Here is a 24,697-nt window from a genome sequence, read left to right as displayed (position 1 = left end):
CCAGCCTTGCCTTGGTCTCCAGGCTGGATTGGCTTGAGAAGTATTACCCTCCTGCTTAGAGGACGTAGCACTTGGGGCTGGTCCGTTTCTGCGAAAGGGACGAAAATTAGGTTTATTTTTGGCCTTGGAAGACCTATTCTGAGGAAGGGCGTGGCCCTTGCCCCCAGTGATATCAGAGATAAACTCTTTCAAGTCAGGGCCAAACAGTGTTTTCCCCTTGAAAGGAATGTCAAACAATTTGTTCTTGGAAGACGCATCCGCTGACCAAGATTTTAACCAAAGCGCTCTGCGCGCCACAATAGCAAACCCAGAATTTTTCGCCGCTAACCTAGCCAATTGCAAGGTGGCGTCTAGGGTGAAAGAATTAGCCAATTTAAGAGCACGAATTCTGTCCATAATCTCCTCATAAGAAGAAGAATTACTAATAATCGCCTTTTCTAGCTCATCGCACCAGAAACACGCGGCTGTAGTGACAGGGACAATGCATGCAATTGGTTGTAGAAGGTAACCTTGCTGAACAAACATCTTTTTTAGCAAACCTAATTTTTTATCCATAGGATCTTGGAAAGCACAACTATCTTCTATGGGTATAGTGGTGCGCTTGTTTAGAGTAGAAACCGCCCCCTCGACCTTGGGGACTGTCTGCCATAAGTCCTTTCTGGGGTCGACTATAGGAAACAATTTTTTAAATATGGGGGGAGGTACGAAAGGTACACCGGGCCTGTCCCATTCTTTATTAACAATGTACGCCACCCGCTTGAGTATAGGAAAAGCTTCGGGGGGCCCCGGGGCCTCTAGGAACTTGTCCATTTTACATAGTGTTTCTGGAATGACCAGATAATCACAATCATCCAAATTGGATAACACCTCCTTAAGCAGAGCGCGGAGATGTTCCAACTTAAATTTAAAAGTAATCACATCAGGTTCAGCTTGTTGAGAAATTTTTCCTGAATCTGAAATTTCTCCCTCAGACAAAACCTCCCTGGCCCCCTCAGACTGGTGTAGGGGCCCTTCAGAAACAATATCATCAGCGTCCTCATGCTCTTCAGTATTTTCTAAAACAGAGCAGTCGCGCTTTCGCTGATAAGTGGGCATATTGGCTAAAATGTTTTTGATAGAATTATCCATTACAGCCGTTAATTGTTGCATAGTAAGGAGTATTGGCGCGCTAGATGTACTAGGGGCCTCCTGTATGGGCAAAACTGGTGTAGACGAAGGAGGGGATGACGCAGTACCATGCTTACTCCCCTCACTTGAGGAATCATCTTGGGCATCATTTTTACTAAATTTTTTATGACATAAATCACATCTATTTAAATGAGAAGGAACCTTGGCTTCCCCACAGTCAGAACACAATCTATCTGGTAGTTCAGACATGTTAAACAGGCATAAACTTGATAACAAAGCACAAAAAACGTTTTAAAATAAAACCGTTACTGTCACTTTAAATTTTAAACTGAACACACTTTATTACTGCAATTGCGAAAAAGTATGAAGGAATTGTTCAAAATTCACCAAAATTTCACCACAGTGTCTTAAAGCCTTAAAAGTATTGCACACCAAATTTGGAAGCTTTAACCCTTAAAATAACGGAACCAGAGCCGTTTTTATATTTAACCCCTTTACAGTCCCTGGAATCTGCTTTGCTGAGACCCAACCAAGCCCAAAGGGGAATACGATACCAAATAATGCCTTCAGAAAGACTTTTCTATGTATCAGAGCTCCACACACATGCAGCTGCATGTCATGCTGTTCTCAAAAACAAGTGCGCCATACCGGCGCGAAAATGAGGCTCTGACTATGATTAGGGAAAGCCCCAATAGAATAAAGTGTCTAAAACAGTGCCTGCCGATATTATTTTACAAAAAATACCCAGATTAAATGATTCCTCAAGGCTAAATATGTGTAAATATGATCGATTTAGCCCAGAAAATGTCTACAGTCTTAATAAGCCCTTGTGAAGCCCTTATTTACTGTGTGAATAAAAATGGCTTACCGGATCCCAAAGGGAAAATGACAGCTTCCAGCATTACATCGTCTTGTTAGAATGTGTCATACCTCAAGCAGCAAAAGACTGCTCACTGTTCCCCCAACTGAAGTTAATTCCTCTCAACAGTCCTGTGTGGAACAGCCATGGATTTTAGTAACGGTTGCTAAAATCATTTTCCTCATACAAACAGAAATCTTCATCTCTTTTCTGTTTCAGAGTAAATAGTACATACCAGCACTATTTTAAAATAACAAACTCTTGATTGAATAATAAAAACTACAGTTAAACACTAAAAAACTCTAAGCCATCTCCGTGGAGATGTTGCCTGTACAACGGCAAAGAGAATGACTGGGGTAGGCGGAGCCTAGGAGGGATCATGTGACCAGCTTTGCTGGGCTCTTTGCCATTTCCTGTTGGGGAAGAGAATATCCCACAAGTAAGGATGACGCCGTGGACCGGACACACCTATGTTGGAGAAAACTATTGCAGCAATATAAAAATTGTCACAAGCGGACATTATCACACAGCCTTGCAGCTGACAAGGCTAGCTGCAATTATTATGTTAGTATAAAAAGTGTTATCCAGGGTTCTGAACCAAAAATGGGCAGGCTCATAAGCTTACATTCCTGCTTTTTCAAATAAAGATAGCAAGAGAATGAAGAAAATATAATAGGAGTAAATTAGAAAGTTGCATGCTCTATCTAAATCATGAAAGAAAGAAAAAAATTGGATTTAGTATCCATTAACCCCTTTGTGACCAGACCACTTTTCCATTTTCTGACCGTTTGGAGCCAGGGCTATTTTTACATTTCTGCGGTGTTTGTGTTTAACTGTAATTTTCCTCTTACTCATTTACTGTAACCACACATATTATATACCGTTTTTCTCGCCATTAAATGGACTTTCTAAAGATATCATTATTTTCATCATCTTATAATTTACTATAAAAAAATTTAAAAAAAAAAAAAAAAATGTATAAAATGGGGGAAAAAAAAAACTTTTTCTAACGTTGACCCCCAAAATCTGTTACACATCTACAACCACCAAAACACAACCATACTAAATAGTTTCTAAATTTTGTCCTGAGTTTAGAAATACCCAATGTTTACTTGTTCTTTGTTTTTTTATAGTGCAATAAGTACAAGTAGCACTTTGCTATTTCCAAACCATTTGGTTTTTATTTTTAAAAATAAGCAATAGTTACATTGTAACACTGATATCCGTCAGGAATCCCTGAATAACGCTTAACATGTATATATATATTTTTTTAGTAGAAAACCCAAATTATTGATCTAGGCCAATTTTGATATATTTCATGCCACCATTTCCCCCGCCAAATGCGATCAAACAAAAAAAAAAGTTCTTTTTCACAAACTTTAGGTTTCTCACTGAAATGATTTACAAACAGCTTGTGCAATTATGGCACAAATGGTTGTAAATGCTTCACTGGGATCCCCTTTGATCAGAAATAGACATACATGGCTTTGGCATTGGTTTTTTTTTTGGTAATTAGAAGGCCACTAAATGCCGCTGTGCACCACACTTCTATTATGCTCAGCAGTGAAGGGGTTAATTAGGTAGCTTGTAGGGAGATGCAGGGTTAATTTTAGCTTTAGTGTAGAGATCAGCCTCCCACCTGACACATCCCACCCCCTGATCCCTCCCAAACAGCTCCCTTCCCTCGCCCACCACACAATTGTCCCCGCCATCTTAAGTACTGGCAGAAAGTCTGCCAGGACTAAAATAAAGGCGCCTTTTTTTTTTTTTAAATATCTATTCAGCTGTGATGGACCCCCCAACGTCCCTGATTCCCCCCCCCAAATAGCTCTCTAACCCTCCCCCCACTACCTATTTGCCACCATTTTGGGTACCGGCAGCTGTCTGCCAGTAGTTTGCCCCCCCAAAAAAGTTTTCTTTATTTTTTTTATAAAATTAATTTTTCTGTAGTGTAGTTGCCCCCCCCCCCAGATCCTTTGATCTTTAATTTTTTTTCCCCTCACCCTCCTTCCCATTCATTTACATTGGTGGCAGTAGTTGCTACACACATGCGCGTGCTCCCTGCACGCTCCCGGCACCCGGGGAGCACATTGCACATTTAGGAACTGGATGCCGGGTAGCGACGGGCCGCCCACCTGCCTCCGTGCTAAAGCTCCCACCCACCAACGATTGGCACCATCGCTACCGGTGCAGAGAGGGCCACAGAGTGTCTCTCTCTGCATCGGTGTGTAAAAAAAATGGTATTGCAGGATGCCTCAATATCGAGGCATCACAGCAATACCATTAAAGCTTGAAACCCCAGAGGACGTGCCAGGAACGTCCTTGGTCGTTAAAGGGACACTGAACCCAAATTTTTTATTTCATGATTCCGATAGAGCATGCAATTTTAAGCAACTTTCTAATTTACTCCTATTATCAATTTTTCTTCGTTCTCTTGCTATCCTTATTTGAAAAAGGCATCTAAGCTATTTTTTGGTTTAGCGCCATGGACAGCACTTGCTGATTGGTGGATACATTCACCCACCAATAAACAATCACCCAGGTTGTTCACCAAAAACGGGCCGGCATCTAAACGTACATTCTTGCTTTTCAAATAAAGATACCAAGAGAATGAAGAAAATGTAATAGGAGTAATTTAGAAAGTTGCTTAAAATTGCATGCTCTGAATTACAAAAGAAAAAAAATTGGGTTCAGTGTCCCTTTAAGGGTATATTTTGTAGGACGTTCCTGGCACGTCCTCGGTAGCGAAGGGGTTAACTCATTTTAAAATTAAAATATTGTTTACTGTTCCTTAAAATAGAAAAGAAAAAAAGAATGTAGTATTAACAAAGCTTTTATGAAATGAAGTGTAAGGATTGCACAGGGGAAAAAATATTACCCAACATCCAACACAAGGTGTGAAGACTTAGCTACTATGTGAAGATTTGGGTATGCATATCAAGACTTGCAGAACAAAAAAAAGTTTGATACCTAAAATAACGTATTTATAAAAATACAAAGGAGATGGTGCAGCTTAAGGGACATGAAACCCAAAAATCTCTTTCATGATTCAAATAGCGCATACAGTTTTAAACAACTTTCTAGTTTTATTCTATTATATTTCTTCTCTTTGTTCTCTTGGTATCTTTTGTTGAAAAGAAGGGACGTAAACTCAGACGTGTGCACGTATCTGGAGCACTATATAGCAGCAGTTTTGAAAGAACGTAATCCATTTGCAAGAGAACTAGATGGCAGTGCTCCAAACACCTACCTAAATATCTCTTCAACAAAGAATACTATTTTTTAAATTGAATGCTCTTTCTGAATCACTAAAGAAAATGTTTGGGCTTCATATCCCTTTTATTCTACATGAGAATCATGGGAACTCTGGCAATACACAAAACATGGGGAACATTTAGTTCATACATGGACAGCTGCCTAATTTGATAATCACACAGTGTGCAGGGACTCTATGGGGTGCCAAAGAGATTAAAGGGACATGAAACCCCAAATATTTCTTTCATGATTCAGATAGAACATACAATTTTACAAAGACTTTCTAATTTACTTGTATTATCTAATTTTCTTCAAATGTTCTTATTATCCTATGTTGAAAAAGCAGGGATGTAAGATCAGTACTGTGCAAAATGTCTGCAGCAGTTTTACAACAATGCTATACATTAGCAAGAGCACTAGATGGTAGCCCTATTTCATGTAGTGCTTCAGGATGTGCACGCTGCCTATCTAGGTATTTTTTAACAAAGGATAACATGAGAACATATCAAGTTTGATAATAGAAGTAAAATAGAAACTTTTAAAATTGTATTTTCTATTAGAATCCTGAAAGAAAAAAAAAAGTGGGTTTCATGTCCCTTTAAGTACAAGAGGTGAAAATATCCCAAAAATCTTACTGCCTATCCTTTGTTACATTGCTTAAAGGGACATTCCGGTCAAAATTGAAATGCACATAAATTACATCTTTGAATAGAAACATATTAGCAATATACATGTATTGTCAAAAATGCTTCAAGTAAAAGTTATCACTGTTTTAGGCTTAGCATTCATCTCTGCATGTGAAGCATAGCTAGGTATTGTCAGTGCATCAGAATTGTAAATACAGCAGCTGCTCAGAACACAAGTAGGGCTTGCAATCGTGTCAGCAATTAACAAATTAGTTCATTACCAGATGGTACAAGCACCTTAGGCTGCCTGAGCAAGTGTTGTGTTTAAAATGCTGGTGCATTGTGCATACTTAAATAAACTTTTGAAACAACTATAGATTTTATTAGAAGCATTTTTGCTTATACACGTATATTACAAAAATGCTTCTATTCAAAACTTAAATCCATGTGGTTTCCAATTTTGCCTGGACTATCCTTTTAAATAATATCCATGAACAATTGTTTGTTCATTTATAGCTATTTTGGTACATTCATTTGCACACTAAGTGTGTCCAAACAAAGAAGAAGAAGAAAGAAGAAAAAAGCAGCTAATATTAAGCGGTATACAGTGCACAAGGATATCATCACAGCTGCCTGCTGTCCAAAGTTAAAAGGGACACTGAACCCAAATTTTCGCTTTTGTGATTAAAATAGAGCAGCAATTTTAAGCAACTTTCTAATTTACTCCTATTATCAAATTTTCTTCATTCTCTTGGTATCTTTATTTGAAAAGCAAGAATGTAAGTTTAGAAGCTGGCCCGTTTGGCCTGTTTGGGGAACAACCTGGGTTGTTCTTGCCGATTGGTGGATAAATTCACCCACCATTAAAGTGCTGTCCAGTGTCAATCAAAAATTAGCTTAGATGTCTTATTTTTCAAATAAAGATAGAAAGAGAATGAAGAAAAATTGAAAATAGGATTAAATTAGAAAGTTGCGTGCTCTATCTGAATCATGAGAGAAAACAAATTGGGTTTAGTGTCCCTTTAAGCAGGATGTCAAAGAGAAAATAATCTGTGTATGGCAAGTTGAACTTACAACCGTCAAACATGCAGAATGTCACCAGAATAAAGGCTTATTCTGTGGTGACTGTAATGACTGATATAGAGCCTGCAGGCCTCTAAACAATTGTCATCTTGTTAGCAACAACAACCGTTGCAGTACAGATTAATTACTTTGTTGTATCACAACATAGAAAAGCTGCAAGATCAAGAGGTGGTTTGGGCCTAGAACCGATAGAATAGGATGGGACATCTATAGGGTAGGGGGGTATTATACTGCAAGAGGAGCCAAATGACTGATCGCATGGACACTTTATATAATGCAACACTTTTATTCTAATTCTTTAGAGAAATACTTTTTTTTCCTACAAAATACCCAATAAAAGTCTTGAGCAATATTTGAAGATAAATCATTTGAAAGGTTATAGCCCACAGTTTTCTCTAGTGTGGGTCTTGAAACACTCTTATTTACTTCAGTTCTATTTATTCTTCGTGTGATGACCCCTCGCAACATGTTAAAGGCCGCTTCTCCCTCCCAAAGTTACATTTGTGTCCCTTGGCGTAGACCTTCAGTGACAAGGATTACGAGCTGTAGTGTACACGTCGTGTGTGAAGAAGCACAAACGATACCGCTTAAAACCAATGTCCTAGGCTCACACATCCCCTTCCATGCCTTACACTTTACATGAACTGCACAACCTGATACCTGCAGGACAACACCACGCTTTCCTTATGTTCAGGTTACCACCCTGCAGCTCCTCCACATAACCTCAGATGAAAACTCATTTTCAGCACAGACACTTCCCTGTTCTGGTACTTTAAAAAGGGACAGTCTAGTCCAAAATATACTTTCATGATTCAGATAGGGCATGTCATTTTAAACAACTTTTCAATTTTTCTTCTCTTGGTATTCTCTTAGGTTTCAATACCATTTGTATGCTGATGATATCCCTGCACCAGACCTATCTATCCCCTTCCTTACTAACTTGTGTCACTGTCTTTCTAATATTTCATCCTGGGTGTCCTCTCACTACATTAAAGGGACACTTAAGTCAAAATTAAACTTTCATGATTCAGATAGAACAGCAATTTTAAACAACTTTCCAATTTACTTCCATTAACAAAATGCGCAGTCTTTTTATATTTAAACTTTGAGTCACCAGCTCCTACTGAGCATGTGCAAGAATTCACAGAATAAACGTGTATGCATTTGTGATTGGCTGATGGCTGTCACATGGTACAGGGGGAGTGGAAATAGACATAACTTAAAGTGAATGCCAATTTGGATGAATCGGTGCCCGTTTTTTAATAATCCTACTTTAATTCATCAAAATTTAATTTCACTCGTTTTCTTCAAATACTTACCTGACAGCCGCTGCAGTGCTTCCTCCGACCCGTCGCAAGCCCTCTTCTCGGGTCAAAAATGATGAATTTGGCTTCCTCAGGCCATGATTCCCCCCCGGGGGAAAGCCATGATTGGAGGAAGCCGGATTCGTAATTTCTGACTTACTAAGAGGCTTCCGACAGCCGGGGCAATCGCTGGAGCAGCTGTGAAGATTAAAAGGTATTTGAAGAAAACGAGTGAAATGTAAATTTTGATGAATTAAAGTGCCCTTGTTTTTAACTGGATTATTAAAAACCAGGCACCGATTCATCTGAAAAAAATAAATAAAAAATCCACTACTCATTTGAAGTTCAGACTAAGTGCTATTGTATTGTCTTGTTATATTGCATTTGTTGATTATGCAAATCTACTGTGTTTACTGGTCCTTTAACCCTTTGAGTGCCACAACGGCTCTGAGCCGTCGCAAATTTTCCAAGTCAGGTACTGACGGCTCAGAGCCATCGCTAGCACTCATCCACCTTGAGGGCAATCTGGGGGCTCCCATCGACTCCCACCCCGGCGCCGGGGCTTCACGTTTTGCGATGCGACGTCACGCGCAATGACGTGATGACGTTACCACGCAACTTTATTGAAAAATTACAATGGACAGTATAGGGAAATGGGGGCATGCTGCTTAGAAGTCTGTATCTCAGGAATCTAAGCAGATACAGACCCCCAAGATCCACAGATGGAAAGGTAATCGCCTAACCTTTCCAACGGTTTAAGTTTTGGGGGATCTGAAAAAAAAAAAAATCCTCAAATCCAGCTTAGCACCCAGGTGGGAAATTGCTTAGCACTCAAGGGTTAAGCTAAATCTCTCAAAAACTGAGCTCCTTATTTTACCCCTTCAACCAAACTCCCCACCTCTCCAACTTTTTCTGAATGTTGATAATAACATTACCCCAAACATGCATGCCCGATGTCTTGGGGGTCACACTTGACTCCGATCTCTTTCACTCCCCACATCCAGTCTTTGGAAAATTCTTGCGGTCTCCACCTCAAAAACCATCTCCAAAATTTGTCACTTCCTCACACAAGGCACAACTAAGACTTTAAACTCATTTTCCGCATTGACTATTGCAACGCCTCTGTCAGGCTGATCTTCCTTACACGTCGCTGCTCATCTGCTGCACCTCTCTGCCAATCCCTTCACTGGCTTCCTCTTGCCTCCAGGATTAAACACAAAATCCGGACTATAACTTTTAAAGCTCTCAATAACACTGCTCCTCCAAATATCTCCAACCTAGTCTCAAGATTCTCGCCCTCCCATGCCCTTCGCTCATGACCTTCTCTCCTCCTCTCTTGTCAGCGCCTCACATTTCCATCTACAGGACTTCTCCAGACTGGCCCCTATTTTGTGGAACTCTCTGCCTCGCTCTACACGACTACCCTAGTTTTCAAACTTTCAAGCGCTCCTTAAAGACTCTACTGCTCAGGGATGCATATAATTTACACTAAGATTTTTCTATCTTACGCCCACTCCTTTAGCTATGCCCCTGAAACCCCTTAGCATGTAAGCCTTCAAGCTTAGCTGCTCTGTAGATCACTGAAACTCTTGGCAGGGCCCTCTATCCCTTTGCCTTTGATAACTGTCACCTTGTATATTAGACTCATGTCTTTAGCGCTGCAGAACCTGTTGGCACACTACAAATAAATAAAATTAATAATAATAATTATAATAATAATAATAATAATAATCTTAGTTAAAAGTTAAACCTAGGTAGGCTCATATGCTAATTCCTTATCCTTTGAAGGCCACCTCGTATCTGAATGCATTTTGACAGGTGTTTTTTTTTACAACTAGAGGGTGTTATTTAATGTGTGCCATATAGATAATATTGTGCTCACACCCATGGAGTTACCTAGGAGTCGGCACTGATTGGCTAAAATGCAAGTCTGTCAAAAGAACTGAAATAAGGGGGAAGTCTGCAGAGGTTTAGATACAAGGTAATCACAGAGGTAAAAGTATATTAATATAACTGTTGGTTATGCAAAACTGGGAAATTGGTAATAAAGGGATTATCTATCTTTTTAAACATAACTTCTGGTGTAGACTGTTCCTTTAACCCTTTGAGTGCTAAGCACTTTCTAAGGTTGTTTTTATTTTTTTACATTTTTGAAAAAAACATTTTTTAACGACCCCCAAGACTTACACTGTTGGAAAGGTTAGGCAATTCCCTTTCCAACAGTGGGTCTTGGGGGTCTGTAGCTGCTTAGATGCCTGAGATACAGGCGTCTAAGCAGCATGCCCCCTCCTCCTATACTTAACATTGTTAAGTATAAATAAAGTTACACGGTGACGTCATCACGTTATTGCGCGTGACGTCACCGTGCATCACGTGAGGCCCCGGTGATGCCTGTCACTCTACAGGCATGATCGCCGGGGTAGGAGCAGTTAGGAGCCCCCAGATATCCCTCAAGGTGGGAGAGTGCTCATGACGGCTCTGAGCCGTCAGCACCAGAGTGAGAAACTCTGTGACGGCTCAGAGCCGTCATTAGCACTCAAAGGGTTAAAGTGAATGTCAATTTTGATGCTAAAGTGCCCGATTTTTAAAAATTTTTATTAAAAACAGGGGCACTTTAATTCATCAAAATTTACATTTCACAGGAGCGTGTCTAGGCACTCATGGTGTGCAGTCGCATTTTCAGGAGCTCCTGGTGAATCTGGGCGACTTAGCCATTTTCTAACAGACAAAGACAGCAAAGTATTTGAATAACTACAGTAGAAAAGAACGCTGGCCCTCAACACTCAGAAGGAAAACTTATTCTACTGTATCTATGACCCAGGAGCTTCGAATTGACCGGTTGAGGCCCTGAGCAGCGGCCATCTTACAGCCCTTAATGCGGAGACAATAACTACAGCTGCACTCCACGCCTCACAACTGTATCATGGAGATCACATACATAGAAATGCAGGCCCTGCTTGAGATCCTCGAATCCAAGATGGACAGAGGATTTGCTGACCTCACTGCTATATGCCGATCCGTGAGGCGAGACCAGGCACCACTGACCAGATGGGAGGAGACACCGGGTAGCGGAGGAGAAACACAGTACTTGGGACGAGATCATGCAGACATCCCATGCCTCTCTGATGCGCCGCTACGAGAACATCAAATGTCCCCTGATCCGCCACAGCATAGCGATACAGGAAAAGCAAGGACTGCACAACATGCCCAGAGTGAGGCCGTTACCTGGTCTGATGCGGCCGGGCGACCGGGTGTCGGCCTAGCAGAGGGAGCCCTGATTATAGAACCCACATTGGCGGTAAAGTACTCTATGATTCAGGTTTCTCAGGCAACATTTAAAAAAGCCGTATTGCCAGGCACCCTCAACACCTATCCTTTGCCTTTGATCGAGAGACTCGGAAATGACAGCTCCTTAGTCCCAACAGACAGTCACTGTCCCCTGTACAAACTCATGCTTATGGGGTTATCGCTACTTAAAACTGGTGTCTGTTGAAGCCAGTAACTATAAGACTATGGTGAGGTCTCTTTTGATTAGACCACTGTCAGACTCTGATGTTCTCACAACCCAACTTGTTTAAAGGACAGCTAATTTAATTCACTTTATGTCGGTCTTAGCATGCATGGGCTGCAGTTATATGAAGACGTCCAGTCTGAGAATTTATTACATTTTGGGATGCCTATATGTGTGTAGTTGATACAGTTTATAGTTTTATTATAGCACAGTTCACTGTTAGAGAAACTCCGTTGACAACCACTTCCGTGGGTGATATTGTCCACACTAGCCTAATCCGGAGAAATGTTTCAACACCCCACTCCTAACTACAAGAGTAAATGTCTTTTTTGTTTTTTTTGCTGTGGGGGGATTATTTACCTGACAGTTGCTCACCTCTGCTGTTATTTATTTAATCCCTACAAGTTCTGAGTTAACCATTTTCCCTGCAGGTGGTCTCTGGTACTGTTATGCCTTCAATAATGTGGATCTGCTGGATATATACCATGCCTCACTTACAATTATCACAGTCTCAAAAGTAGTTTATTTGTTGGTAGTGTCTCATGCCCTGTCCTCTTGGTGTAGACCACTTATTGTACAGGTTGTATTGTCTCAATGTTTCATATACTATGTATGGGGTCTGATATACTATAGGGGCCATTGCAGCACTCATTTAAATGATAGTCCTACATACACAGTCACACACTGAACAAATATCAGACCCTAGCATATATATGCTTCTAATTTTCCTCGGTGTGAAGGGACACATATATTATACATGCAATAACCTTCAGGATCTATTGAGCAAGCTAGAGGCGTGATCAGTTCTCTACTATTACTTCTTCGTGTGACACAGGCGCTATGTTAATTACTCAGTCAGCATGCAGTCTCAGATACTCCCAGGTGTATGAATGATACAAATATGGTGGTCTTATTATGCTTTGTTCATAATTATAAGAATACTGAAACGGAATAAATAGCTGAAATGGCTGGTATGTCCCTTCTAGAGTAGACTCTTTGCTATATAGCTGTACTCCTCTGATTTTCCCTACCTTTCACTATGCATCTATACGGGTCCCTAAGTCTAGGAGGGTCTCTAGTGTCTTGACATTGTAAACCTGCAAGATTATACAACCACATGAGACACTCAGAAAACCTATTACACCTTTGCTATCAACTTTATGTGCACCCACCTCATAAACACCCAATGAAGTTCATATATATTTTATCTTATGATTACCACATTCCAGGTTATATTTGCTCAGACATATTTAACTAATGATGTCCCACTCCACCTCCCAGCACACAAGGTACTTTTTAATAAAGCTGTGGGGTGTATCAAGGCCCTATATGGTCACATCCTATATAGTTATTAATTCCTCACTTTAAACCCCTCCAGGGATACTGTTTAATTTTGCTGTTTAATTTGACAGCTCTATCAGACCATTTTTTATCATCCGCTTACAATTTAATCCCTAAACATCATTTGTGAGAATCTCAAGGTCTCTCCTCCCAGATTACAGGAGTATATGCCCTCTTTGAATTTATTCTAATCCACGCACCATTTAACACAATATCAGTAAATCCCCTAGACACGCCTCCGCCCCCTCCCCTTATCTTTAGAGCGGCTCCTGCCCGCTGACTACCCCCAAAAGTTTTTCATTCTATTTCTTATTTATCCTTTTCCCTATTAAAAAGAGATTTCATATGCCGAAGCCCATCTACATATTCATTTACAGAGTCTTGGAACATTAAACAGATTGATGTTTAGAAAAAATCTACAACCCAAAACCCTCTTGCTCTTATTTCATTCTAGGACACAACCATAGCTTGCCATCCCAGCAGACGCGATGGTTAATTATTGATTCCACATCTAATTTTCTTTCCTACCGTTATGATACCAAACTTATAAGTGGCTTGTGTATTGTATACTCAACCAGTTATAGTGTTCACCCTTATGTATTATGTACTATGTATATTTTCCAATGATGTAGATGGACATATGTTAAATTGTATATTGGTTAACAATCTCAATAAAAAAAATTTACATTTCACTCCTGTTGTGAAAAACAGAAAAAAACAAAACAAAAAACAAAAAAAACAAAAAAAAAAAAACAAACTTACCTTTTAAACTTGACAGTAGCTCCAGCTTCCTCCACCAGTCGCAAAGCCTCTTCCTGGGTCTAAAATGAGAAATCCAGCTTCCTCCAATCACAGCGTTGAATCAGACACCGATTCCCCGGGGGGGGGGGGGGGGGGGGCCGTGATTGGAGGATGACCTATCCATCATTTCTGACGTCAGAAATGGCTTGCAACGACCGGAGGAAGCTGGAGCTGCTGTCAAAATTAAAAGGTAAGTTTTTCACAACATGAGTGAAATGTAAATTTTGACGAATTAAAGTGCCGCTGTTTTTAATAGAATTTTTAAAAAACGGGCACTTTAGCATCAAAATTGACATTCAATTTAAGCTGAGCTATACAATGTGCAACACGGGGATCCTATAAAAATGCAAAGGCCTACAACTAGCAGAATGCACAGGCAAATGTGAGATGTTCCTCAACAAATCAAAAGGACACATCTGGAAATATATGGTTCTTAGTGATTAAGGGGATATTGCATACTAGATTTTTTTCTTTACATAAATGTTTTGTAGATGATCCATTTATATAGCCCATCCGGGGACTGTTTGTGTAACAATGTATAGTTTTGCTTATATTTTTAAAACATTGTGCTGAATTTCAGACTCTTAACCAAGCCCCAAAGTGTCTGATGTATACGCTCGTTTACACACTCCTGCTGTACCTATTAATGTTATCTGTCTTTTCATATGCAGGCAAGGGGGGAGTGCCTGTTCATTCTCTTTTCCAAGCCCCTTTCACTGTGTGTCCCAGCCTAACCTCATCAAGAGTGCTAAACTGGTAGTTTCTAAGTAACTGTTTAAAAGGTTTTATACTGGATTTTTAGATCAGTATCTGTGCATATTTTTCTTTATAAATGCAGATGTGGGCACAGCACTTATGAGTAAACAGAGGTGGTTTACCAAACGCCAAATAAACAATGTCCACCAGACTTCCAAAATTATTTAAAATATACCTTTATTCAGCAAAACATGGGTTCAATACAGCAAACAACAATGTTTTGGGCTACAACATGCCCTTACTCATGCTTACCAGTAAGGTCATGTTGTAGCCAGATAAGTTGCTGTATTGGACCCATGTTTTGCCAAATAAAGGTCTATTTTAAAGAATTTTGGAAGCTGGAGAACATTGTTCATTTGCCATATTCTTTATAGTAGTGTCTAATACATGCAGTTATATGAAAATTGGTGTATACCAGGGGTGTCAAACTCATTTTAGTTGCGGGCCATTTTCCATACAAGTACAACTCACGTGGGCCGCACACTACCTACATATCTTGTCATTGCTAAACAGTGCAGTGGCATTTGCTATAACTGTATACATTTCAAAAGATTGTGTTCTGTAACTCCTAATTAACTTACTCTGGCTTGAGGAAATGTGCTCTAATGCTTTTAAGAAGGTGAGACACACGCTCCACGTGCGACCCACTGTTTATAATAGTGATAGACATACCTGTTGTACATAATATAAAATAAATACATAGAAATATATATAAAGTATGTGATTTTAGTTAAAGAGAAAATGATGGAAAGGAATGGACAGAAATGATGTGGGAAATCAGTGCTACCATAGTAATGAACTGCATGTGTTGAAGAAATCATTATGCACTTATCTGTCTTTTTCTTTTTAATAACGTATGTTTTAATGTATGTGCATCCCTAACAGTAAGCGCACTTGCTCTTTAAGTAATAAGCATATTATAATTAATATTTTTCATGGAGGTGGCGTGGGCCGCACAAAATTAGGTTGAGGGCCGCATGAGGCCCGCAAGTTTGACACCCCTGGTGTATACTGTCCCTTTAAGGATCCGATTTGCGCACAATGGCTGCCCAACCTAAGGCACTCCACTTCCTCATTCTGAACCTTTTCAGAATTAGTATTACGGTGCAGAGATTACAAATGAGTAATTAGTTTTAAAAATACAAATTGCAGAACAGTATGTTTCTGAATAAATGGAGGACAACAAGGTGAATCAACAGATTCTGCAATGTGTCGCAAGCATATGTATCAGTTACCAGTTGCCAAACATTTTGTTAGCAGCAAAGATTTTGTACCAGCACATATATATGCCATATCACATTACGTTGTTTACTGTTGCACTTTACAAGGTGATAACTGGAAATAATCACAAGTAAAACAGATGATATAACGATTGTCAGTGTAAACTCATTTTGTATTCACTTGTACCACTATAAAATTGTTTCATAAACAGGAATATAAAACTAAAATATACCATATTAAATGCAAAATAAAATTGCTGGCACCTCCTCCAGACCTATTTTACCAATCTGTGTGCAGGTGTTACACACTAAGCATCACAACATTTTGACTGTATTAAAAACTGAAAACCCAAGCATTCTACACATCTCATGAATTGCAAAGTGTTTGGAGCCATTATACAATTTTATTTATTCATATTTGTATACATTTACAAAGATACAATAATAAATTTGAAGAAATACAAAAGGAGAATGACCTTACAGAATCATTGAAATGGACATAAAGTGATCAATTTCCTCTCCATGATGTATAGGTATTAGGAAACACAATTCTAGGAGCCAGTAGCTCCTGGGTTTGTCGAGCCCTGATATAGAGTATACAATGTTAAATGTACAGAATCAGGGAGATCAGTTATCATTAATTACTATTAAATAGGTATAGCAGTTAAGACAGTCTCACCTGCTCCTTTTATCTGGGTTGACAAATTGAAACCAAAGTCATGGGCCAGCTACATTACTATAAACTTAAAAAAAACTCCAGCCACCAGCTTCATTAAAAGACCTTTATTCTTTCATTCTGGGTCCCAATAATATATACGTTTCAAGCCTGCACTAGGCTCTTAGTCATGTACCTGACTAAGAGCCTAGTGCAGGCTTGAAACGTATGTGTTATTGGGACCCAGAATGAAAGAATAAAGGTCTTTTAATGAAGCTGGTGGCTGGAGTTTTTTTGAAGTTTATGGATACTGAAGAGACTTGGCAAGTCTGTTGCTCCGTGCCCCACTAAAAGAAGGTACAGGTGTGCTGTTTCCACTACTTGAATTCTACCAGCTACATTACTGTCAAGTCAGACAAATCTACAGAAATATATAGAGAAGTACAATCCTATGAACTCTGGTCTATTGACTCCAGGATTTGTCAAGCCCTGATGTATGACAGGATAGCCTTAGACACATGGCTTAACATTCCCACTAGTCTATGGGTACTTCTGAACCACAAGTAATACATTATTATTTTTTCTTTCATGATTAAGATAGATTGTGCAATTTTAAATAGCTTTGCCATGTACTTCTATTATCCAATTTGCTTTGTTCTGTTTGTATTCTTTGTTGAAAATACCTAGGTAGGCTAAGGAGCTGGCTGCTGAGTGGTGGCTGTACCTATATACCTACTTTCATTGTCTCACATGTGTGTGCAGCTACCTCCAGTAGTGCATTGCTGTTCCTTCAATAAAAGGATGAAAAGAGAATAAAATTAAAAATAAATTGGAAAGAAGTTTAATATTGTATAATTTATATCCTAGTTTCTCAAACTGTGGTATGTGTACCCCTGGGGGTATTTGAGGTATTGGCTAGGGGTACTCCAGGGATTGGCCTTCATTTTTTTTCCCTGATGTAGCTATTGCAAACATGACATATCAATGAAAGCTCTGTTTCTCATTTCTAACCTTGAGCTCTCCTAACAGGGCTGACTAAGTATTTCCCTGCCTAGACCACTGTTCAATCACGGATTTGCCTCAAATTGGTAAAACCTTAGATTCTGGCTTGTTTGTGACATATGAAGGCTGGCGTTAAAGCGTCACTGATATGAACTGAGAAATTATTACAGTGACCAAGTGTCACAGAGACAAGTGGCACTTAAATGTGTCACTGTGAAATAGGTAAAGTGCATCATACTGAAGTGTGACTCAGTAAAACGAGACAGATAAACAGTGTATGAAATGGTTATTAAAAATAGAAAGAATTACATAAATATTGCTTTCCTTATAATGCAGAAAAGTTTATTTTCCTCTTTTTTAAATTCTGGAAAACATAATAAATATTTGATTCCTATATATATTTACTTAAGATATCTGATACAATCTTGTTAAATCAAGTAACACACGATTTCCATTTTTGCTCATGTAAAATATCAATAACATTTGTGCTACAGTTGGTGTACATAGAAATCAGGTGTATACCAAGGGGGGGGGGGGGGTACTTGCTACTTAAAGGTTAAGAAACGCTGATCTATATCATGGAAGAAAAATTGTGGGTTTTATGTCCCTTTAAATATAAAGGATGATTGACAGGTTTGTTTTCTATGCTCAGGGACAATTTATTAGACAATCACCTAGGAACTTTTAATCAGGTTCTGTCATGTTACATTTTCAACTTTTAAACTAGAAAATCTAAACATAGAATAGAATAACACATTTGTAGAGAGTAAACCATGTGTCCTCAAATTCTCTGAAGCTAAGGCACTTCAATACATTTAGGAGGAGAAGCATCATGAATTGTGATCCTATTTAAAAATCAAATCCATTGCTTGGAAATATCATAAAGTAACTTGCAATCAAACTGACATAATACAAGCAATTCCAGCACTTTAACAAGAAATCATAAGCAACTAAAGGGGAATTAAAAAAGGGACATGTTACCAATATGCTGCTAAATTACTTTCACAGCATTTGGGTAACATGCCACTTTAACCCCTTAAAGACTGACGCACCCTGTACATCATTCGCCGTTGTTAAGGGTTTACTAGAGCAGCTTCGTCAACAGCAATGAAGCCATGCTAGTACTGAACTCCTCACTTCAAAGGCATGCAGATTTAGCATGGTCTTGCAAACATCAGCAAGACCTGCACTATTTACGGAGCACGTATGGGCGCATGTGAAAGACCTTGTTAAAGGGCCATGATACCCAAATGTTGAAACACTTGAAAGTGATGCAGCATAGCTGTTAAAAGCAGACTAGAAAATATCACCTGAACATCTCTATGTAAAAAAGGAAGATATTTTACCTCAAAATGTCTTAAGTATTCACAGTATTCATTTGACTTTAAGCAGCAAATCAGTATGTCTGTCCTGGGAGGGAGCGTGCCTCATACACACTCATTTTAATTCCCTATTCAGTGTAAGGAATTTAACTATGAAATCTCATGAGATCACATTAAAAGAGTTCATGACCTGCACTGTTGATGCCGATTGGCTGCAGTTCATTTCTTCATTTTTTATTACCTGCATCTGAAGTATAACATTTTACATAGCTCTGCTGAGCTGAGGAAATTGTGAGGTAGAATATATTCCTTTTTAACATAGAGATGTTCAGGTGATATTTTCCTGTCAGCTTTTTACAGTTATACTGCATCAGTTTCAAGTCAACTAGCATATGAGTATTATACATTGCTGTCAACTGCAGACTTCGATATATATACACCAACAAGAGGTAAACCCAATGTGTGCCGAAAATATGCAGTTAGTCAAACAGCAGCGATGTCAAAGGACATCCCACAGGAGGTTACAATACTGTATCATTGTAAAATTGTCAAATCACATTATCTAGAATTTTTGTGTAAAATTGCTTTGTCCTATATTTTCTAGGGAAGCCAAAAAGCAAAATGCTGCAAAGTGCCTAACTCAGCTATTTGATTTACAGCACTTGCAAGTCACAGAATTTGCTTTTTGGGGCAAGCATCATTTTAAACAAAAGCAAGAGGCTTTTAATCAACAGGGTATGGGCTATAACATGGAAATCATGATGGCAGAGTAAATACAACAACTAAGTGCCGAAGAGAAAGCATGGTCAATCCTAGATCCCGTGTTTAACCTGTAGGTAAATATTCTCAATTTTATATTATAGCTTCTTGCGGGCAAGATCATGTCCAAAAGATAGCAACTATATGGCAGGCCACAAACTAAACTATTCAAAGAAGATTCAAGCTTGCGGATTTCGCAACAGTATCCTCCTCATGGAGGGAATCTTATAGTAAGCTTATAAATAGAATATATATCACACCTAACATTAAGGCTAGGTCAGGTGGCTACTGCTTTAAATACAACACGCCAAAGGCAGACCTGTATCACTGTTTTTGGAGTTGTCCTAAGATACAGAAATGTTGGCACAGGGTTAATTATTGGTTAAATAAAACAATTCAAAATGCAATTAAAATATTAGATAGATTCGTTTTCTTCTTTGTAGATGGACTAAAAGAAAAGTCCATAATAAATACACGATTACTTAATTCCATAATCTTGGTGGGAAGATAACTGATCTTAAAATATTGGAAATCCAATTAAACCTAATCTGATAGAATTTTTACAGAAAATAAAAGAACCAGATGATAATGGAGCAATTGGATATACCAGTGAACTCAGAAATGCAAATGAAATGATTCTTCAGTAAATGGAAGAAAAAAAAATTGTATCATGTACTAAAGAAATGCGGATACAAATAATTTCCCCTTTTAAGGGTTCTGAATATCTTGAATTGGCCATTGCAATTTAGGAACAAATTTCCTTGCAAAACAGAGTGGATTATGGGTAAACCGTCAGACGAAACAGAGCGGGGGTGTAGAAGCGCGAGAGGAAGGGTAGGGTTCATGAAGGGTTTTTGTTTTTTTCTATCTAGATATCTATCTATATCTATATCCACATACAGATACCACGCTCTGGCTCCTAATTTTTCAACAGATTTGTGGACCACAAAATATAAGAATGCCAAGACACAAGTACAGTTTAGCCAATTTATCTGGTGCACACCGTGATTGCTACTTTAATCTTTGAGTGCGTTTTTTTTAGAAAACACACTCAAAAAAGTTAAGTAGCAATCACTGCGTGCACCAGATACATTTGCTATAATGTACCTGTGTCTTGGCAGACAGATACATTACATACAAAAAATTAAATCTGTATGAAAATATCAAAACTGTGAAAATTATACACAAACCAAATCCAACATCTAAAGTAAGGCTGACACAAACTATTTGACTTCTTGAAATCCTGACTTGGAACATAAATCTGCCTACCCTCATATCTTCCTGCTGTGTTACAATACTGACTTTTTACTTAAAGGGATATTACTTTTTTTCTCTCATGATTGAGAGAGCATACAATATTAAGCAGCTTTCTCATTTACTTCTAGTATCAAATGTGCTTCATTCTCTTGGTATCATTTGTTAAAGAAGCATCAATGCACTACTGAGAGTTAGCTGAACATATCAGGTGAGCCAATGACAAATGGCATGTACTGCCGCGACCAATAATCGGCTAGCTCCCAGTAGTGCATTACTACTCCTAAGCCTATATAGGTATGCTTTTTAACAAATGATACCCAGAGAACAAATTAAAAAAAAAAAAAAAAAACACCATGGTTCAAAACACCATGACAGGTCAGAGAGCTGGCATTGGTGCGTATTGCATCTGTGAATACTTTGTGTCATATATGCCAGTGCTGACTCACTTGGATAATAACTATTACTAGAATACTTTTTTTCTAAAGTTTGTATATTATAAAAATCTTTCTATTTAAAATGACTTTCCTATCCCTTTAACAACTAAAAGTGAAACCCAAATTTACATTCTGTCAAAACTGAATGAAATTAATTTACTTTAACAATTGGAATAATGTTTCCAAATCTATAGGGAGATTAAACTCTGTCTATTGCCCTACAAATTAAACATTGTAATTTAGATACTTATTTCTTCAAATATTTCTCAGTTGGATGTGTAATTGACATATTGTAATCTTGTTTCAGCATCAAATTGTTTTTGCAGAAATAAAATTAATACATTCTAATATAGAATATTTGTCTCGTTTTGCTGTAAAATGCCTATCAAAACCTCTCTTGTAACACTTCAAAGAGAAAATGGAACTCAAATTCTTTAACCTAAGTATGATGCAAATTGTCTATGCCAGCTGCATACTACACAGTGATTGATTAGAGTAGTGTTCAAACAGCTTGCCATGATTTTCAAGTAGTTTTGAACATTCTAAATTGTTTTAAAGAATGTATTGTGTGTGTAAATATTTTGCACTTTAGTATACATAGTCCATTAAGAAAAACTTTTTTCTTTTCTTTTTTTAAACGGGACAGTATACAACCAATTTTCATTTAACTGCATTTAATAGACTACTATAAAGAATAATTAATATGCACATAAACTGATAAAAATCCAGTATAAAACCTTTTAAAAACTTAATTATAAGCTCCCAATTTAGCACTGTTGATGAGGTTAAGCAGACAGCCACTGAAAGGGGCTGAGAGCAGACCCTCCCTCTTCCCCTGCCTATGAAAAGACCCATTATACAAGCAATCTGAAGTCTGTATACCATCAGTATACAGTTAAAACTTTGGGGCTTGGTTAGGAGTCTGAAAAGCAGCACAATGTTATTTAAAAATAAGCAAAACTATACATTTTTTCAAAAACACCCAAAGATATGCTATATAAATGGATCTTCTACAAAACATTTATGCAAAGAAAAATCTAGTGTACAATGTCCCTTTAAGAGAACAAAAAAGCAGCCTTTGTTATCACACACAGCAGCGAGATTTTCAGCCAAGGTGACAGAACATCAATATAGCAAGGAACAGATAATACACAAGAGAAAACTGACAACGCAGTTAAATTATAAAAAAAAAAAAAAGCAATAGTTAGATTTCTACTAAAAACATGATAACTCTTATAGTTAATAAAATGTTGCAGACATCACTGCCCGCTAAATGTGTACTACCTGGACCTGTATAGCTATGTCCACTATGAAACGTATGATCATTCATATGCAGACATCACTGCCCACTAAATGTGTACTACCAGGACCTGTATGGCTATGTCCACTATGAAACTTATGATCATTCATATGCAGACATCACTGCCCACTAAATGTGTACTGTTTTTATTGGGATATTTCGAAATAGAAAAGACAACGTTTCGGACCTCTAGTCCTTAATCATGTCAATGGACTAGAGGTCCGAAACGTTGTCTTTTCTATTTCGAAATATCCCAATAAAAATGGAATTTTCTACATAGTGGTGAGTGCTGCTGAATTCTTTGGACTGTGCTATTATTTTAAGGGTTTTGTGTGGTACCCTTACAGCCTGCACCACCTTGTTATCTTAGTGCTGTACCACTATTGGACTGCACTAAATGTGTACTACCAGGACCTGTATGGCTATGTCCACTATGAAACGTATGATCATTCATATGCAGACATCACTGCCCACTAAATGTGTACTACCAGGACCTGTATGGCTATGTCCACTATGAAACTTATGATCATTCATATGCAGACATCACTGGTCACTAAATGTGTACTACCAGGACCTGTATGGCTATGTCCACTATGAAACTTATGATCATTCATATGCAGGGTATGTCTTATGGATACTAAAAGTACCAGCTCACCATGATATTCAGTAATTTCTTCTACCCACACCAGATCATTCATGCAGTTCTGTATTGAATTCACAGGTGGTGAATGGCACATGCCAGCCCTCACATTGTCGACACTACAAAAATGGTGTTGATCATCTACACTGCGGAGTAGGAGTTGACACATAGCCTGGGAATTTAGGTATGGGGCATTACCACAGGCAATATACAGTTACTTAAGACCAGAGGCAAATTAAAATCATCCTAGAAACTATCAACTTTAACTATGGTTACATTTTTTTTACTTTTGAATACTAAACAGACTAGAGATACTTGCATCACACTAGGTACTGTCTAAAATTATGCCATAGGCCTTGCAGTCATATGAGGCACTTACACATCAGCCTGGGGTTAGTTAAGTCAACTTAATGCAGAACCCCATCCACCACTCAATGCCACAAGCTTATGCACAATCAGTACTGGTGAGTGCCATATACACCAGAGGCCTACGCAAATGAGACTCACCGGCTGCCACCTTAGTCTAGGGCCACTTACCTCAGACAAGGAGGCACTTGAGTCATTCCCATGAATATTAGCACAGACAGGGGAAGATTAATTCCACAGCCGGAGCTGTCACATCATTCATTACCAAGGGAATGCCGGGGCCATTTAGCCTACAATTGGGGCTGTCACCTCAGACAAAAAATAAAAATAAACCCATAGTTGGGGACATTAGCTCTGGCCGGGGGCATTCCTCCCATACCCGGGGATTTCACGTCAGAAAACAAAAGTACTTAGAAGCAAGTAGATTACTTAATGCAAGGGGCATTCATTCCATGCCCGGGACTGTCACCTCAGGCAAGGAGGCACTTAACTCAGACCCAGAGATATTACTACAGACCAGAAAGAGGTAAAAACTACGCGGCCTGTGAGAAACACCTATACACAGATCTAAAGACAAGGAGAGGGAACTCGCCGACCTCGAGTGTCACAGTGCCCAGGAGGGGAGGCCGCTCCCCGTGTGTCAGACACCCCAGCGCGGCCTAGCCCGGATCCCCGCGCGCGTAAACCAAGCCCAAACCCACTCTTTGCCCTGGCACAATGGCACAAACATTACCTGCTTACTCACCGGCGTTCAGCTTCGTGCACCAGTCGCCGGCGCCATCTTAACACAAAAATCTCCCTCAAAAAAAAATCCTCACTGACTCCTGGACCCCAGAGCGCAAGAGCCGCGGCACCAAATCTCGCGAGACCTCAGCAAACCCCTCCCACCAATTCTCGCTATAGAAAAGCTACGGTCTCTCTTACCCTCCTCCTGCCTTCGAAATTCTCGCGTTTCTGCAGGCTCCTCCTACCAAAGTGAAGCGAGGTTTTCCTATTCCGCAGGCCGATACACTCGCGAGATTAAGGTGTCATAGGAAATACCCAAATGGAGAACACGCACGATCTACGTCTCGCGAGC

At 39.0% G+C, this 24,697-nt stretch overlaps 1 protein-coding gene across 1 annotated transcript in view; it reads right to left on the bottom strand.

Annotated features, from left to right (window-relative positions):
- The window catches only part of HUWE1 (HECT, UBA and WWE domain containing E3 ubiquitin protein ligase 1), a 689,948-nt gene extending 665,481 nt beyond the window's left edge, over positions 1–24,467 (bottom strand). The window contains exon 1 of the mRNA XM_053695471.1: positions 24,353–24,467. The gene's annotated coding sequence lies outside the window, so the exon portion shown is untranslated. The remainder of the gene's footprint in view (positions 1–24,352) is intronic.
- Between the last annotated feature and the right edge of the window lie 230 nt (positions 24,468–24,697).

This window comes from Bombina bombina, chromosome 12 (genome assembly GCF_027579735.1).
Source record: "Bombina bombina isolate aBomBom1 chromosome 12, aBomBom1.pri, whole genome shotgun sequence".
NCBI classification, from domain to species: Eukaryota; Metazoa; Chordata; class Amphibia; order Anura; family Bombinatoridae; genus Bombina; species Bombina bombina.
This window is presented reverse-complemented; position numbering and strand designations above follow the sequence as displayed.